This window comes from Salvelinus namaycush, chromosome 16, assembly GCF_016432855.1.
Source record: "Salvelinus namaycush isolate Seneca chromosome 16, SaNama_1.0, whole genome shotgun sequence".
NCBI lineage: Eukaryota > Metazoa > Chordata > Actinopteri > Salmoniformes > Salmonidae > Salvelinus > Salvelinus namaycush.
Genome location: NC_052322.1, coordinates 2,760,929 through 2,779,496, shown reverse-complemented (window position 1 = coordinate 2,779,496; position 18,568 = coordinate 2,760,929). Strand labels below are relative to the sequence as shown.

Below are 18,568 nucleotides of genomic sequence, written 5' to 3'. Positions count from 1 at the left end.
TGTCACTGGGGAGAGGGACAGCATCTGAGGAATGAGAATGAGCGAAAGGGTGAAAGCAAGAGAGAAAGGGAAAGAGGAATAGCATAACAAATTGGGGATACAACTCGCTCCTTCACATCTCCTTTCGCTCGTCCCTAATGCTTCTCTGATGTAAGGTGGCGGAGCATTCGATGTGTGTGTATTCGTGTGTCTGCATGTGTGTGTGTTTATTGCTTCCCAGGAGTGCAGTGCCCGTACTAATGTTAGATCACCTCAATCAGTCTGCTACATTCACCATGCTTCCCTCTATCCCTGTATCCCTCTACTCCAGTTACATTCAACCAAAGCACGGTTATGTCATGCTGTTCCATAGCTTCTTCTGTATTGTATGTGTGCATGTGTGTGTGTGTGTGTGTGTGTGTGTGGGGTGGGTGGGTGTGTGTGTGTGTAAGAGAGAGAGAGAGAGAGAGAGAGAGAGAGAGAGAGAGAGAGAGAGAGAGAGAGAAAGAGAGAGGAGGGGGGAGTAAGAGAGATCATCAATCAGCTTGTTGGTAATCAGAAAGGACAGAAATAATCTAGATCGGGGAAAACAAGTGATGCTCAACAAAGACCTGGGGACAGGACAGATAGAGTGAAAGGAAAAGACAGAGAGAGACGGTGAGAGAGAGAGAAGACAGAATCCTTCTCTGTGAGGAGGGGAGGAGAGAGTGAATCCAGCATGTTTACGACCTCACCACTATAGACATTCCAATGAACGATAGCAACACAGGCTGTGCACCGACAATGGAGGGGGTGGGGGGAAGAGAGAGAATGAGATGCAGGGAGAGACAGAGAGAGGATGAGAGGCGAGAGAATGAGACAATGAGAGGTAGGGAGAGAGGGAGAGAGGATGAAACCAGGCAGAGGGAGAGAGAGTGTGCTATAAAAGTTAATGAATTCCACTGCAGTAAAAAGCTGAAGTTATGTGCTTTCTCTCCTTCTCCTCGCTAGATCAGCACATCTCCAATGCTTCTAAAAATGACGCGTTCTTCATTGCAAAGCCTCTACATGCTGTATACTAATCTCATTTTCTTGCTCTCTCTCTCCCCACCTCGCTCACTCAATCTCATATCCCGCATAAGGGATTCACATTTAATTCAAGGGGAATCTGGACTTCAGTTTCCTCCTCCTCTCACACTCTCTTTCTTTTCTCAGTGTCGCTTTCTCATCACATCTCTGCACTCCTCTTATCTTTTCCTCCTTTTTTACTGCATTTTTACTTGTGTGTTCTCTTTTTTCCTCACTCTTATTTTCATATCCTTTTTCCCATTTTTACTAATTTCCCCTCAGTTTTTATTTATTTCGCAAAGTAAGCTTCTCTCACTTCGCTCTTTACTTTTTTATCCCCTTTTAATTTTTGGGACCTTTTCTCATCCATTTACATTTAGCTTAATGCATTTTTTTCCTCTTCAACAACATTGTCAATTTCTTGACTTTACCTTTGTTTACTTTCTCAAATTCACACACAGGCTTTTCAGTCACACAGATCTGAGAACATTACTTAGAAGGATTAGAGACTGACCGCTATTTACAATGACGGCCTAGCCCGGCTAACGCTGGGCCAATTGTGCGCAGAGAAAAAAATTGAGACTCCCAATCCCGGCCAGTTGTGTAACAGCCTGGAATTGAACCAGGGTCTATTGTGAGACGTCTAGCACTGAGAAGCAGTGCCTTAGACCGCTGCGCCACTCAGGAGCCCCTAATAAGTAGAAGTAATAGTCGTACAGTAATAGATTAATAGAGTAAGTAAGACAGGATTCCGGTTCCTTGACCGTCAAAGTAAAACTTGGCAATAGTCTTCACTGCAGTACTTCTTTTGCTTGCTCACCAAAAAAATGCCAGGAGCTCTTTGAATTTAGGAACAGCGCAATATCATATCAAAGTGTTTTTTTGTGTTTACTGCGTTTCTTGCAGTTGGAAATTAACTATTTCAAATGACGATGTAAATATATAGGACATTTGAAAGAGAAAATAAGATCTAATCAAAGGTCAGCTTAGAAATGAGGGAGATTCCAGCAGAGTAGCACTTGTACAATTTCTATAAGTAAACCAAGATGGAAATGACAAGTTGTGGTCTAATTGAGCCAGTGGGCAGAACAGGCAAGGAGGTGGGCAGAGCCAAGTACGCGCTAGCGATATCCTGTTGGCGCATTCTACTATACACCTGCATATTTCTGTTAGGGAATACCTACTCTGTTAGATGCACACGTGCAATAACTCAAGTCGCCTTTGCACTCCTAAACAGCTCAATTTTAAAAAACTTTTGCAAAGGGTGAAGTCTACCAAACTTAGTCCGTTCTGTTCGGAACAGAAAACTGTATTGAGATTAAATGTTTAATTGATGAGAAGATTTGCAGAATGTCGGCCAAAATCCATCTCGTTCCATCTTCTCCCACTGCCCGCCAGTGGACTTCCTCTCACTACCATATTTGGTAGTGAGTGGAAACACCAAGCGGATGCTTCACATTTATACATCCAGTGACATATCTGGCTCATTGTTCTATCTGTGCTTGTACTGTTGAGCGATCAGATTTCAGCACCATCGACAGCAGCACTGCTTATGCATGGGATGGGATAGTGTCTCTACTGCACCCAAACTCCTAGGGTGCAAAATAGAGAATCTTAAACTATCCGCATGGAATAGATAGATCAATGAATGTATTGTTGAGGGATCACATTTCAGAACCATGGACAGCAGCCACTGCTGTTTTTTTTTTGCAATACATGGGACAGGAGGTTATTGCAAAAGGTTAGAGGTTTTAGTCGAGTCTAGTGCACCCAAACTTCAAAATGGGAAACAAAGAATCTTGAACTACAGAGTATGTGAGTAGTCCAATGTATTTTACATTTACATTTAAGTCATTTAGCAGACGCTCTTATCCAGAGCGACTTACAAATTGGTGCATTCACCTTATGACATCCAGTGGAACAGCCACTTTACAATAGTGCATCTAAATCTTTTAAGGGGGGGTGGGGGGGTCAGAAGGATTACTTTATCCTATCCTAGGTATTCCTTAAAGAGGTGGGGTTTCAGGTGTCTCCGGAAGGTGGTGATTGACTTTTGATTGACAGAACGGACTTTATTGTTAAGGGATCACATTTCAGCACCATGGAAAGCAGATACTGCTGTTTTCCTATGCATGGGACGGGATAGGGGCTCTAGTCAACTCTCGTGCACTCAAAGTCAAAGGGGGAAACTTTAAACTATCTGCATAGATTGACCAATGACTTGTTGAGGGATAGGATTTCAGTACCATGGACAGTAGCGCTGCTGACATTTGCATGGGACGGGATAGAGGCTCTACTGCACCCAAATCCCAAAGGGGAGTATGAATCTTGAACTATATGCGCAGATCAATGTACAGTATTGTTGAGGGATCATATTTCAGCACCATGGACAGCGGCACTGTTTATGCATAGGACGAGATAGGGGTTCTAGTTCTTGCACCCAAAGAATCTTGAACTATTTTCATAGACCAATGTTTACTTTCAATCCCTATTTCTCAAAATGAGGAACTTTTATTAGTTAGCTTACTTTACTCGACTACTTTATGTAGAGTTTTGGTTTATCTGGTCACTATTTGGTCATAATTAATAGCCTACATGAACAGTAACAAATCTTCAACATTAAGACTGCAGATAAATTCTAAACACTATCTAGCCATGATGTTTCTCCGCAATACAACCACATGGTGAGAACATTTAGATTTTATCATTGCAATTAAAGACATTTTACCATTATAGAGAATTAATGACAGAATAGTGTCAAATGTCTAGGTGATGCAGGTAAGGCGGAGTCAGGCGCAGGACACAGAGATGAGTAATAACCGTAACTTTACTCAAAAACAACATTCCACGAAGGAGAAAAATAATCCAGTTCACATAAACGAGACAATTTGACATGAACAAACACGCACAAAACCAAAGGGGAAACCAGAGGGTTAAATAGGGAACAATAATTATGGAATGGAAACCAGGTGTGTACAATGAAGACAAAAAAAATTGAAAATGAAATGTGGATCGGTGGCGTCTAGAAAACCGGTGACGTCGAACACCGCCCGAACAAGGAGAGGGACCAACTTCGGCGGAAGTCGTGACAAATAGAAAGCAGAGAAGACCTATAGACCTTTACAATCACATCCATATACCTTTCCAATGGAAGTGATGAACTACTTTTAAACATTATAAGTTAATTGCTACTTGAGATAGCTTAAAGCTCATTTTCAAAGGAAAATGTACAGTGCCGTCAGAAAGTATTGACTTAGTATTGACTTATTCCACATTTTGTTGTGTTACAGCATTTAACACGGATTAAATGGATTACCCATCTACACACAATACACGTATCTACCCACAGTACCCCATAATGACAAAGTGAAAAGGTTTTGATCAAATGAATTGAAAATGAAATACACAAATAGCTAATTTACATAAGTATTCACACCCCTGAGTCAATACATGTTAGAATCCCCTTGGCAGTGATTACAGCTGTGAGTCTTTCTACATCTCTAGGAGCGTTGCACACTGGGATTGTACAATAATTGCACATTATTATACAAAAAATATTCAATGGTTGTTGATCATTGCTAGACAGACATTTTCAAGCAGATTTAAGATATTAAAAAGTCATTGGTGATTTTTCTACAGTGTTGCATGATGGGAATCTAGTGGTTCACTGATATAATCTAGTAAACAAAATGAACTACTTTTTCACCACTCTGTCTGCAAGTGCATTCCTAAACGGCATTTAACGCAGGTCGATGTGATGTGATATTATCGGAACACAAAGTGGTTACCAGTAGCCGAAAATGTTGGCACTGGAGACACTTGCCCTCCACCGATGTCTATAACTCATACTTACCTGGCAAGGGAGATACCGTGATCAAGAAAGGCGGTTCACCCAGGGTGAGGCTTAGCCATTGCACGCCAGCTATGCTGACCCCTGTGAATTTCCCAAATGTGGAAATCTCGATTGCATAATTTATGGTAGTGGGGGACTGCGTCCGCGCTCTCCCCTGATGTCTTGTTTAATGACAAACCGATGCTTGGCGGCAAGCTTGAGGATGACTTGAGCCAATTGCCCGTGCTTATGGAGATCTTTGAAGTCAGTTGTGAAAGACACTTTGTGGACCAATTGAAAGGTAGAAACATTTGTTTGTAGCCAAACATTGTTGACATTTTGTGGAAACATCATGTTGCGAAATGCAGCATGGTATTTATGCCACGCTGGTACTTCAATCAAGAGATAGTTGAGAAGCCGCTCTAACCCCCATGGTCATGATGTGTCATACGCCCATGCGCTTACAATATGAAATTGTCCATACATGCGCTCCTCCTTGACACAGAACAATGCAATAGGTTTTCAACATTCAGAGATTTTGTGTATTTATTCTGGCTAGTAGGATAGCTGCATGGGAAACTGTTGCTAATGATGTATTTGTCAGAAGTCATTGTATTTGTCCGTTTTTTCCCACAAGGCTGAAATATGTGCCCTCGCTTTGAAATGTTAGCAAGGTTGGTTTGTATTTCATCCAACTATCTGTGCTAAAAAGTGATGGCTACAGTATATGTAATTTCTTCCACTTACTGAGTGACCCAAAGTTCAGGCTGCTTATCTAATTGGTGAAAATGTCTGTTTATCAGACTCACTTTGACTTTATATAGTGTACCAAGAGTTGGTCATTTCCTTACTCCATACCAGCCTGAATACTCCCGATCTCGTCTGATCTCGAAAGCTAAGCAGGGTCGGGCCTGGTAAGTACTTGGATGGGAGACTGCCTGGGAATACCAGGTGCTGTAAGCATTTTGTCCACTAGGGTGTGCTCTGGCATTATTTCATCAGCAACACTGCCTTGTAGTAAGCATTTGATGCTGAATTGACTAAATGCCGCTTCTATGGGCTAGTCTCCCCTGCCCTTTTAATACAATCAAAGTTCCTTGTGTTGTCAGGGAGCAACTGCCTTTTATGCATAAGACAAATAAGAATATTGTTACTGAATGCAGCTTGTGTGTGCTTTGTGCTCCCTCGCCCTGTTCAAATGATCAAAGGAAATAATGCTGGTGAGGAGTGGAACTGGACTGGTGTCTGATGGCCCTGTGTTTTCCATGGTGGAATTACAACCCTTCTTTTACGGCGTAAATCAAAAGTACAAGAGAATGTGAGATGTTATCGATAATAAATCAATTGCTTTCATGCATTTGTCTGTGTGTGTGTGTGTGTGTGTGTGTCTGAATGTGATTTTATTTCGTCATATCGCATACATTTGTGATATCAGACAGGTTAAGATATTAAAAAGTCATTGGTGATTTTTCTACAGTGTTGCATGATGGGAATCTAGTGGTTCACTGATATAATCTAGTAAACAAAATGAACTACTTTTTCACCACTCTGTCTGCAAGTGCATTCCTAAACGGCATTTAACGCAGGTCGATGTGATGTGATATTATCGGAACACAAAGTGGTTACCATTAGCCGAAAATGTTGGCACTGGAGACACTTGCCCTCCACCGATGACTATAACTCATACTTACCTGGCAAGGGAGATACCTTGATCAAGAAAGGAGGTTCACCCAGGGCGAGGCTTAGCCATTGCACGCCAGCTATGCTGACCCCTGTGAATTTCGCAAATGTGGAAATCTCGATTGCATAATTTATGGTAGTGGGGGACTGCGTCCGCGCTCTCCCCTGATGTCTTGTTTAATGACAAACCCCCTGATGTCTTGTTTAATGACAAACCGATGCTTGGCGGCAAGCTTGAGGATGACTTGAGCCAATTGCCCGTGCTTATGGAGATCTTTGAAGTCAGTTGTGAAAGACACTTTGTGGACCAATTGAAAGGTAGAAACATTTGTTTGTAGCCAAACATTGTTGACATTTTGTGGAAACATCATGTTGCGAAATGCAGCATGGTATTTATGCCACGCTGGTACTTCAATCAAGAGATAGTTGAGAAGCCGCTCTAACCCCCATGGTCATGATGTGTCATACGCCCATGCGCTTACAATATGAAATTGTCCATACATGCGCTCCTCCTTGACACAGAACAATGCAATAGGTTTTCAACATTCAGAGATTTTGTGTATTTATTCTGGCTAGTAGGATAGCTGCATGGGAAACTGTTGCTAATGATGTATTTGTCAGAAGTCATTGTATTTGTCCGTTTTTTCCCACAAGGCTGAAATATGTGCCCTCGCTTTGAAATGTTAGCAAGGTTGGTTTGTATTTCATCCAACTATCTGTGCTAAAAAGTGATGGCTACAGTATATGTAATTTCTTCCACTTACTGAGTGACCCAAAGTTCAGGCTGCTTATCTAATTGGTGAAAATGTCTGTTTATCAGACTCACTTTGACTTTATATGGTGTACCAAGAGTTAGTCATTTGCTTACGGCCATACCAGCCTGGATACGCCCGATCTCGTCTGATCTCGGAAGCTAAGCAGGGTTGGGCCTGGTTAGTACTTGGATGGGAGACTGCCTGGGAATACCAGGTGCTGTAAGCATTTTGTCCACTAGGGTGTGCTCTGGCATTATTTCATCAGCAACACTGCCTTGTAGTAAGCATTTGATGCTGAATTGACTAAATGCCGCTTCTATGGGCTAGTCTCCCCTGCCCTTTTAATACAATCAAAGTTCCTTGTGTTGTCAGGGAGCAACTGCCTTTTATGCATAAGACAAATAAGAATATTGTTACTGAATGCAGCTTGTGTGTGCTTTGTGCTCCCTCGCCCTGTTCAAATGATCAAAGGAAATAATGCTGGTGAGGAGTGGAACTGGACTGGTGTCTGATGGCCCTGTGTTTTCCATGGTGGAATTACAACCCTTCTTTTACGGCGTAAATCAAAAGTACAAGAGAATGTGAGATGTTATCGATAATAAATCAATTGCTTTCATGCATTTGTCTGTGTGTGTGTGTGTGTGTGTGTGTCTGAATGTGATTTTATTTCGTCATATCGCATACATTTGTGATATCAGACAGGTTAAGATATTAAAAAGTCATTGGTGATTTTTCTACAGTGTTGCATGATGGGAATCTAGTGGTTCACTGATATAATCTAGTAACAAAATGAACTACTTTTTCACCACTCTGTCTGCAAGTGCATTCCTAAACGGCATTTAACGCAGGTCGATGTGATGTGATATTATCGGAACACAAAGTGGTTAGCCGAAAATGTTGGCACTGGAGACACTTGCCCTCCACCGATGACTATAACTCATACTTACCTGGCAAGGGAGATACCGTGATCAAGAAAGGAGGTTCACCCAGGGTGAGGCTTAGCCATTGCACGCCAGCTATGCTGACCCTGTGAATTTCGCAAATGTGGAAATCTCGATTGCATAATTTATGGTAGTGGGGGACTGCGTCCGCGCTCTCCCCTGATGTCTTTTTAATGACAAACCCCCTGATGTCTTGTTTAATGACAAACCGATGCTTGGCGGCAAGCTTGAGGATGACTTGAGCCAATTGCCCGTGCTTATGGAGATCTTTGAAGTCAGTTGTGAAAGACACTTTGTGGACCAATTGAAAGGTAGAAACATTTGTTTGTAGCCAAACATTGTTGACATTTTGTGGAAACATCATGTTGCGAAATGCAGCATGGTATTTATGCCACGCTGGTACTTCAATCAAGAGATAGTTGAGAAGCCGCTCTAACCCCCATGGTCATGATGTGTCATACGCCCATGCGCTTACAATATGAAATTGTCCATACATGCGCTCCTCCTTGACACAGAACAATGCAATAGGTTTTCAACATTCAGAGATTTTGTGTATTTATTCTGGCTAGTAGGATAGCTGCATGGGAAACTGTTGCTAATGATGTATTTGTCAGAAGTCATTGTATTTGTCCGTTTTTTCCCACAAGGCTGAAATATGTGCCCTCGCTTTGAAATGTTAGCAAGGTTGGTTTGTATTTCATCCAACTATCTGTGCTAAAAAGTGATGGCTACAGTATATGTAATTTCTTCCACTTACTGAGTGACCCAAAGTTCAGGCTGCTTATCTAATTGGTGAAAATGTCTGTTTATCAGACTCACTTTGACTTTATATGGTGTACCAAGAGTTAGTCATTTGCTTACGGCCATACCAGCCTGGATACGCCCGATCTCGTCTGATCTCGGAAGCTAAGCAGGGTTGGGCCTGGTTAGTACTTGGATGGGAGACTGCCTGGGAATACCAGGTGCTGTAAGCATTTTGTCCACTAGGGTGTGCTCTGGCATTATTTCATCAGCAACACTGCCTTGTAGTAAGCATTTGATGCTGAATTGACTAAATGCCGCTTCTATGGGCTAGTCTCCCCTGCCCTTTTAATACAATCAAAGTTCCTTGTGTTGTCAGGGAGCAACTGCCTTTTATGCATAAGACAAATAAGAATATTGTTACTGAATGCAGCTTGTGTGTGCTTTGTGCTCCCTCGCCCTGTTCAAATGATCAAAGGAAATAATGCTGGTGAGGAGTGGAACTGGACTGGTGTCTGATGGCCCTGTGTTTTCCATGGTGGAATTACAACCCTTCTTTTACGGCGTAAATCAAAAGTACAAGAGAATGTGAGATGTTATCGATAATAAATCAATTGCTTTCATGCATTTGTCTGTGTGTGTGTGTGTGTGTGTGTGTGTCTGAATGTGATTTTATTTCGTCATATCGCATACATTTGTGATATCAGACAGGTTAAGATATTAAAAAGTCATTGGTGATTTTTCTACAGTGTTGCATGATGGGAATCTAGTGGTTCACTGATATAATCTAGTAAACAAAATGAACTACTTTTTCACCACTCTGTCTGCAAGTGCATTCCTAAACGGCATTTAACGCAGGTCGATGTGATGTGATATTATCGGAACACAAAGTGGTTACCATTAGCCGAAAATGTTGGCACTGGAGACACTTGCCCTCCACCGATGACTATAACTCATACTTACCTGGCAAGGGAGATACCGTGATCAAGAAAGGCGGTTCACCCAGGGCGAGGCTTAGCCATTGCACGCCAGCTATGCTGACCCCTGTGAATTTCCCAAATGTGGAAATCTCGATTGCATAATTTATGGTAGTGGGGGACTGCGTCCGCGCTCTCCCCTGATGTCTTGTTTAATGACAAACCGTTGCTTGGCGGCAAGCTTGAGGATGACTTGAGCCAATTGCCCGTGCTTATGGAGATCTTTGAAGTCAGTTGTGAAAGACACTTTGTGGACCAATTGAAAGGTAGAAACATTTGTTTGTAGCCAAACATTGTTGACATTTTGTGGAAACATCATGTTGCGAAATGCAGCATGGTATTTATGCCACGCTGGTACTTCAATCAAGAGATAGTTGAGAAGCCGCTCTAACCCCCATGGTCATGATGTGTCATACGCCCATGCGCTTACAATATGAAATTGTCCATACATGCGCTCCTCCTTGACACAGAACAATGCAATAGGTTTTCAACATTCAGAGATTTTGTGTATTTATTCTGGCTAGTAGGATAGCTGCATGGGAAACTGTTGCTAATGATGTATTTGTCAGAAGTCATTGTATTTGTCCGTTTTTTCCCACAAGGCTGAAATATGTGCCCTCGCTTTGAAATGTTAGCAAGGTTGGTTTGTATTTCATCCAACTATCTGTGCTAAAAAGTGATGGCTACAGTATATGTAATTTCTTCCACTTACTGAGTGACCCAAAGTTCAGGCTGCTTATCTAATTGGTGAAAATGTCTGTTTATCAGACTCACTTTGACTTTATATGGTGTACCAAGAGTTAGTCATTTGCTTACGGCCATACCAGCCTGGATACGCCCGATCTCGTCTGATCTCGGAAGCTAAGCAGGGTTGGGCCTGGTTAGTACTTGGATGGGAGACTGCCTGGGAATACCAGGTGCTGTAAGCATTTTGTCCACTAGGGTGTGCTCTGGCATTATTTCATCAGCAACACTGCCTTGTAGTAAGCATTTGATGCTGAATTGACTAAATGCCGCTTCTATGGGCTAGTCTCCCCTGCCCTTTTAATACAATCAAAGTTCCTTGTGTTGTCAGGGAGCAACTGCCTTTTATGCATAAGACAAATAAGAATATTGTTACTGAATGCAGCTTGTGTGTGCTTTGTGCTCCCTCGCCCTGTTCAAATGATCAAAGGAAATAATGCTGGTGAGGAGTGGAACTGGACTGGTGTCTGATGGCCCTGTGTTTTCCATGGTGGAATTACAACCCTTCTTTTACGGCGTAAATCAAAAGTACAAGAGAATGTGAGATGTTATCGATAATAAATCAATTGCTTTCATGCATTTGTCTGTGTGTGTGTGTGTGTGTGTGTGTGTCTGAATGTGATTTTATTTCGTCATATCGCATACATTTGTGATATCAGACAGGTTAAGATATTAAAAAGTCATTGGTGATTTTTCTACAGTGTTGCATGATGGGAATCTAGTGGTTCACTGATATAATCTAGTAAACAAAATGAACTACTTTTTCACCACTCTGTCTGCAAGTGCATTCCTAAACGGCATTTAACGCAGGTCGATGTGATGTGATATTATCGGAACACAAAGTGGTTACCATTAGCCGAAAATGTTGGCACTGGAGACACTTGCCCTCCACCGATGACTATAACTCATACTTACCTGGCAAGGGAGATACCGTGATCAAGAAAGGCGGTTCACCCAGGGCGAGGCTTAGCCATTGCACGCCAGCTATGCTGACCCCTGTGAATTTCCCAAATGTGGAAATCTCGATTGCATAATTTATGGTAGTGGGGGACTGCGTCCGCGCTCTCCCCTGATGTCTTGTTTAATGACAAACCGTTGCTTGGCGGCAAGCTTGAGGATGACTTGAGCCAATTGCCCGTGCTTATGGAGATCTTTGAAGTCAGTTGTGAAAGACACTTTGTGGACCAATTGAAAGGTAGAAACATTTGTTTGTAGCCAAACATTGTTGACATTTTGTGGAAACATCATGTTGCGAAATGCAGCATGGTATTTATGCCACGCTGGTACTTCAATCAAGAGATAGTTGAGAAGCCGCTCTAACCCCCATGGTCATGATGTGTCATACGCCCATGCGCTTACAATATGAAATTGTCCATACATGCGCTCCTCCTTGACACAGAACAATGCAATAGGTTTTCAACATTCAGAGATTTTGTGTATTTATTCTGGCTAGTAGGATAGCTGCATGGGAAACTGTTGCTAATGATGTATTTGTCAGAAGTCATTGTATTTGTCCGTTTTTTCCCACAAGGCTGAAATATGTGCCCTCGCTTTGAAATGTTAGCAAGGTTGGTTTGTATTTCATCCAACTATCTGTGCTAAAAAGTGATGGCTACAGTATATGTAATTTCTTCCACTTACTGAGTGACCCAAAGTTCAGGCTGCTTATCTAATTGGTGAAAATGTCTGTTTATCAGACTCACTTTGACTTTATATGGTGTACCAAGAGTTAGTCATTTGCTTACGGCCATACCAGCCTGGATACGCCCGATCTCGTCTGATCTCGGAAGCTAAGCAGGGTTGGGCCTGGTTAGTACTTGGATGGGAGACTGCCTGGGAATACCAGGTGCTGTAAGCATTTTGTCCACTAGGGTGTGCTCTGGCATTATTTCATCAGCAACACTGCCTTGTAGTAAGCATTTGATGCTGAATTGACTAAATGCCGCTTCTATGGGCTAGTCTCCCCTGCCCTTTTAATACAATCAAAGTTCCTTGTGTTGTCAGGGAGCAACTGCCTTTTATGCATAAGACAAATAAGAATATTGTTACTGAATGCAGCTTGTGTGTGCTTTGTGCTCCCTCGCCCTGTTCAAATGATCAAAGGAAATAATGCTGGTGAGGAGTGGAACTGGACTGGTGTCTGATGGCCCTGTGTTTTCCATGGTGGAATTACAACCCTTCTTTTACGGCGTAAATCAAAAGTACAAGAGAATGTGAGATGTTATCGATAATAAATCAATTGCTTTCATGCATTTGTCTGTGTGTGTGTGTGTGTGTGTGTGTGTGTCTGAATGTGATTTTATTTCGTCATATCGCATACATTTGTGATATCAGACAGGTTAAGATATTAAAAAGTCATTGGTGATTTTTCTACAGTGTTGCATGATGGGAATCTAGTGGTTCACTGATATAATCTAGTAAACAAAATGAACTACTTTTTCACCACTCTGTCTGCAAGTGCATTCCTAAACGGCATTTAACGCAGGTCGATGTGATGTGATATTATCGGAACACAAAGTGGTTACCATTAGCCGAAAATGTTGGCACTGGAGACACTTGCCCTCCACCGATGACTATAACTCATACTTACCTGGCAAGGGAGATACCGTGATCAAGAAAGGCGGTTCACCCAGGGCGAGGCTTAGCCATTGCACGCCAGCTATGCTGACCCCTGTGAATTTCCCAAATGTGGAAATCTCGATTGCATCATTTATGGTAGTGGGGGACTGCGTCCGCGCTCTCCCTGATGTCTTGTTTAATGACAAACCGTTGCTTGGCGGCAAGCTTGAGGATGAACTTGAGCCAATTGCCCGTGCTTATGGAGATCTTTGAAGTCAGTTGTGAAAGACACTTTGTGGACCAATTGAAAGGTAGAAACATTTGTTTGTAGCCAAACATTGTTGACATTTTGTGGAAACATCATGTTGCGAAATGCAGCATGGTATTTATGCCACGCTGGTACTTCAATCAAGAGATAGTTGAGAAGCCGCTCTAACCCCCATGGTCATGATGTGTCATACGCCCATGCGCTTACAATATGAAATTGTCCATACATGCGCTCCTCCTTGACACAGAACAATGCAATAGGTTTTCAACATTCAGAGATTTTGTGTATTTATTCTGGCTAGTAGGATAGCTGCATGGGAAACTGTTGCTAATGATGTATTTGTCAGAAGTCATTGTATTTGTCCGTTTTTTCCCACAAGGCTGAAATATGTGCCCTCGCTTTGAAATGTTAGCAAGGTTGGTTTGTATTTCATCCAACTATCTGTGCTAAAAAGTGATGGCTACAGTATATGTAATTTCTTCCACTTACTGAGTGACCCAAAGTTCAGGCTGCTTATCTAATTGGTGAAAATGTCTGTTTATCAGACTCACTTTGACTTTATATGGTGTACCAAGAGTTCGTCATTTGCTTACGGCCATACCAGCCTGGATACGCCCGATCTCGTCTGATCTCGGAAGCTAAGCAGGGTTGGGCCTGGTTAGTACTTGGATGGGAGACTGCCTCGGAATACCAGGTGCTGTAAGCATTTTGTCCACTAGGGTGTGCTCTGGCATTATTTCATCAGCAACACTGCCTTGTAGTAAGCATTTGATGCTGAATTGACTAAATGCCGCTTCTATGGGCTAGTCTCCCCTGCCCTTTTAATACAATCAAAGTTCCTTGTGTTGTCAGGGAGCAACTGCCTTTTATGCATAAGACAAATAAGAATATTGTTACTGAATGCAGCTTGTGTGTGCTTTGTGCTCCCTCGCCCTGTTCAAATGATCAAAGGAAATAATGCTGGTGAGGAGTGGAACTGGACTGGTGTCTGATGGCCCTGTGTTTTCCATGGTGGAATTACAACCCTTCTTTTACGGCGTAAATCAAAAGTACAAGAGAATGTGAGATGTTATCGATAATAAATCAATTGCTTTCATGCATTTGTCTGTGTGTGTGTGTGTGTGTGTGTGTGTGTGTGTGTCTGAATGTGATTTTATTTCGTCATATCGCATACATTTGTGATATCAGACAGGTTAAGATATTAAAAAGTCATTGGTGATTTTTCTACAGTGTTGCAGAGGAAAGACATGAAAGGAGGTAGCGGGTGGATGAGTCAAAGAGCAGTTGGCCGGATTCGAAACCATGCCAACTCTGGCATAATGTGAGCCAGGGTCAGCAGCTCTAACCACTCGACCACGCAGGCCACTCACAGAGTCACAATGGTTTTGCTCATGAATATAGTCGTTTACCAGATAGAATGACTGTGACAGAAGTCCAGGGCCGATATGATGTGTCGGAAGAACTTCCTGGCCTCTTTAGGTGTCAGCCTACCTTTCTTCACCAGATAGTCAAATAGCTCCCCACCTGACACGTGCTCTAACACCAGGTACCTACAGGGAGGGGGCGAGAGAGAGAGAGAGCGAGACAGAGAGGGAGAGATGGGTGATAGACAGAAAGAGAGAGAGAGAGTGATGGGTGATATAGACGGGGAGAAAGAGGGGTGAGCGGAAGAAATACAATGAAAGGGGTGAAGGTTGGGGAGAGAGAGAGAGAGAGAGAGGAATTGAGAAAGCATTTCAAGTGGGTTGAATCCTAACCTGAGGATAGTGTAATTACACCCACGGGTCTAGAGCTATAGGGTACAGGCAGAACAGAGGGTCGCTCCTGAATGTACAATGAACGAACTCACAGGTATGTGTCATTCTCGTAAACGTCATGCAGCTTCAACACATGCGGATGCTCAATCTCCCTCTCCACCTAGACAGAGCGGGAGAAAGAGAGGGGTGGGGATAGAGAGGGGGGTATAGGGAGAGAGAGAAGAGATGGGGATAGAAAGAGAGAGGGGAATATACATAGAGAGGGGGGGAAGAGAAAGATATACAAATTGTAATTTGAGAGGAATTTACATTCCAGTGTTCACTCTTAATGCATACTTGATGAAACGTGTCTTGTTACAGAGTGAGAAAGCCAATGTATGCATATCATTTCATTACTATTGCAAATTGTCTTTACTATGTACATCGCATTACAGTTATATTGCTATTGTAACTATTGCAAACAGACAGTTAATCACGAAATTGTCGGTCTAGAAAAGTAGGCATCATACTGGGATATCCTTATTTTCATCATTATTATTATCATCATTGTCTTACCTTCATCAGAACTGACTCTGACAGCTTCTCCCTGTTGACTATTTTGATGGCTACCTTCTGTCCTGTAATGCAGTGAACTCCAAGCTTCACCAAGCCTGAGAGAGTCACATGTTCACCCTTTTAATATAAGCATTATGCATTCATAACACAGTCACAAAACATACACAGTCACCGGCCAGATTATGAGATACACCACCTCGTTCACGAAAATGGATCGTACCTACAGACAGTTAGTTACGTGGCAGTGGCTTGCTATATGATAATTAATTGCAGACGTTGCGTGAGAGGGCCTCCCCGTTTAAAGTCCTTTGCTTTTCTTGCCGTAAATCGATATATTCTCTCTCCTCTTCCTTTGCCTCATTTGCATTAGCATCCGGGTCCCACATCCCTCCTCTCTCGGCTCTTCCCTCTCATCTTCGTCAAATACGCGTCTTTCTCTATCTCTACATTCAACACATACACCGTATGAGCGACTGCCTTTTTTCAAGCACACTTTCTCAGAATTATGGAATCAAATTCTTACCAGGATTAACCAAAGTTGTATAAAGATAATCTTTCTTTGCACCATATTTCACTTTACTGACCTAATGAACAACACACCTATTGTATTGGACAATTACACTGTTTTATTGCATGTCGGTGGCGGTGTGATGGCTTTGTTATTGTTTGCAGATTGTCAGAAACATGAACTTGCTTGACCATGCTGTAGTAGGTCCGTAACTGTGGACTTCAGTGGTCAGATGTTGCTCTCCGGCTTTGTGATGAAACAAAGGTGTAGTCAAATTTATTCTGCTACTGTGTCTTCTTATTGTCTCAGCCTTAGCCTATATATCACGTGGCAAGGGATATAAACTAACAGGTTATAAAGCAAACAACATATTTACCACAACACATAGGTTGTAATATGGCTTTTTTCCTGGCTTGGCTTCCTCCGTGATTTTACCCACGCACCGCTACTGACCCTAAAAACTGATTTGAGGAGTTAGCGCGGTAACTTTTGTCAACTTTGAGTTCAACTAGGGATAATCGGTCATACGAAAGTGGCTCACCTTTGAGCCAGGTACATTTCTACAGCAATTAATCCTACAGAACTAACCTGCTCCGGGGCAGGCTAACTCACGGTTAACTCCACTTACCCTGAATGAAGTGACTGAGCTGTGAGTTGAGGACCAATTAAATCAGATTCCCATCATCCCCTTCATTTGAGGAAGAGGACTGATTAAGTCATTTATTAATCAAGTGTTTTCTTTGTTAAAAATATCACAATACACATTTAGTAATGACAGAATGCATTTTAAACTCCCTCAATGTAACACACATTACTTTTGTATGACTAAATAAGAAATATACAGTGTGTGTACAAAACATTAGGAACACCTCTTTCAATGACAGACCAGGGACACGGTGCATGTTATATTCCCCCCTAGCACTACACAGCTGATTCAAATTATCGAAGCTTGATGAGTTTGGGAAACCCCGCCCTAAACCCTAGCCACTGAACTGGGAGGACCTTTTACCATATTACTTTTAACTGATCTGTTTAAATCTACAAATGTGTGCCTAGTGGGAACGTAGCCTCAACCCAGACAGAATCACTCCATGTTTCCTGCAAACAATAATGAGTAGTTTGGACATCACGAAAAGGTCGCCTAAAGTCGTCAGGACGTTGTGTCATGGTCCCCTGAACGTTCTTGGGATGTTTTGTCGAGTTCCCGGTTTGTCCCGGGGACATCACCTGATGGTCGCAAATTAACGTTTGCTGTACCCAGGGCACGCGCACCCTAGTTTATTACACTTCTCCCCTTGTTACTGTTGACCAGCGCATCAAGGCCCTGATTGGTGAACCACTGGTCCTTTCACACAACCTGGTCTCAGAGCATTTCATATTATTCTATACCTGAATCGGAGACACTCCACTTATACTGAACATAAATATAAACGCAACATGTAAAGTGTTGGTCCCATTTTTCATGAGCTGAAATAAAATATCCCAGAGATGTTCCATACGCACAAAAAGCTTATTCCTCTCAAATTTTGTGCACACATTTCTTTACATCCCTGTTATTTTACACTTGCATGTGTTCTTTTTCAGGCCTACCCAAGCTCCTACTAATATCTGCTCCAAAGCATCAGAAAACCTGTGCTAGTGACACTAAGAAGCATAAGGATAAAACACCCCAGAAGCCACCAACTATTGGTAGTGAAGGGAAATGGCAAACTAAAACTCTGTGCAAGCCACCAAGCTATTATAGTGAGGAGGACGCTTCACAACATACACAACCCTTTATTCGCATTCTTGATTGATGTATTTGGGAAAGGTATTCTAATTGTACCAAGAATTGCCATGATGCTGTCCAATATTTTACTGCAGAGAATCTTGGGCCTTCATGCTCCAGGGATAGAGTAGGTCAGGTGGGAGACCGAGGTCTACTTATTCCTCTTCAGATGAGAGATCCCCTCACCAAAGCGCTGCAAAGGCTCAGACCCTTTTTTCCTATGCTGGAAGTAAGTATGACACTTTTTTTTCGAAACAATTTTTAATTGTAAAAAAAATGTGGTTATGTTTAGAAGTGAACAAATGTAAAACTAATTTGTTTCAGAATTTCAAAAAAGTGTCCTATATCTCCTTTGTGAGATCCGTGACCTTTTAAACGACAGTAGCCTGAGTCCGGTTGAGGAATTCTACTTTAACCTGAACAAGACGGAGGAAGATTTACTAAAGATGGAAGAAAT

The 18,568-nt window shown here is 42.2% G+C and overlaps 11 non-coding genes and 1 pseudogene across 11 annotated transcripts; all 12 read left to right on the top strand.

Annotated features, from left to right (window-relative positions):
- The first annotated feature begins 4,871 nt into the window (after positions 1-4,871).
- On the top strand, positions 4,872-5,036 carry LOC120061735. The gene has a single exon (XR_005478357.1). It is a non-coding gene; the product is annotated as a U1 spliceosomal RNA (small nuclear RNA).
- A 667-nt stretch (positions 5,037-5,703) lies between these two features.
- Positions 5,704-5,821, top strand: LOC120061730 (annotated as a pseudogene).
- Positions 5,822-6,541: 720 nt separating this feature from the next.
- LOC120061740 lies at positions 6,542-6,706 on the top strand. The gene has a single exon (XR_005478362.1). It is a non-coding gene; the product is annotated as a U1 spliceosomal RNA (small nuclear RNA).
- A 694-nt stretch (positions 6,707-7,400) lies between these two features.
- On the top strand, positions 7,401-7,519 carry LOC120061748. The gene has a single exon (XR_005478368.1). It is a non-coding gene; the product is annotated as a 5S ribosomal RNA (ribosomal RNA).
- A 713-nt stretch (positions 7,520-8,232) lies between these two features.
- Positions 8,233-8,396, top strand: LOC120061741. Its single transcript, XR_005478363.1, has one exon. It is a non-coding gene; the product is annotated as a U1 spliceosomal RNA (small nuclear RNA).
- Positions 8,397-9,089: 693 nt separating this feature from the next.
- Positions 9,090-9,208, top strand: LOC120061737. Its single transcript, XR_005478359.1, has one exon. It is a non-coding gene; the product is annotated as a 5S ribosomal RNA (ribosomal RNA).
- Positions 9,209-9,930: 722 nt separating this feature from the next.
- Positions 9,931-10,095, top strand: LOC120061738. The gene has a single exon (XR_005478360.1). It is a non-coding gene; the product is annotated as a U1 spliceosomal RNA (small nuclear RNA).
- A 667-nt stretch (positions 10,096-10,762) lies between these two features.
- On the top strand, positions 10,763-10,881 carry LOC120061733. The gene has a single exon (XR_005478355.1). It is a non-coding gene; the product is annotated as a 5S ribosomal RNA (ribosomal RNA).
- Positions 10,882-11,603: 722 nt separating this feature from the next.
- Positions 11,604-11,768, top strand: LOC120061736. Its single transcript, XR_005478358.1, has one exon. It is a non-coding gene; the product is annotated as a U1 spliceosomal RNA (small nuclear RNA).
- A 667-nt stretch (positions 11,769-12,435) lies between these two features.
- Positions 12,436-12,554, top strand: LOC120061724. The gene has a single exon (XR_005478354.1). It is a non-coding gene; the product is annotated as a 5S ribosomal RNA (ribosomal RNA).
- A 724-nt stretch (positions 12,555-13,278) lies between these two features.
- On the top strand, positions 13,279-13,443 carry LOC120061739. The gene has a single exon (XR_005478361.1). It is a non-coding gene; the product is annotated as a U1 spliceosomal RNA (small nuclear RNA).
- Positions 13,444-14,110: 667 nt separating this feature from the next.
- On the top strand, positions 14,111-14,229 carry LOC120061753. Its single transcript, XR_005478372.1, has one exon. It is a non-coding gene; the product is annotated as a 5S ribosomal RNA (ribosomal RNA).
- Positions 14,230-18,568: the final 4,339 nt, after the last annotated feature.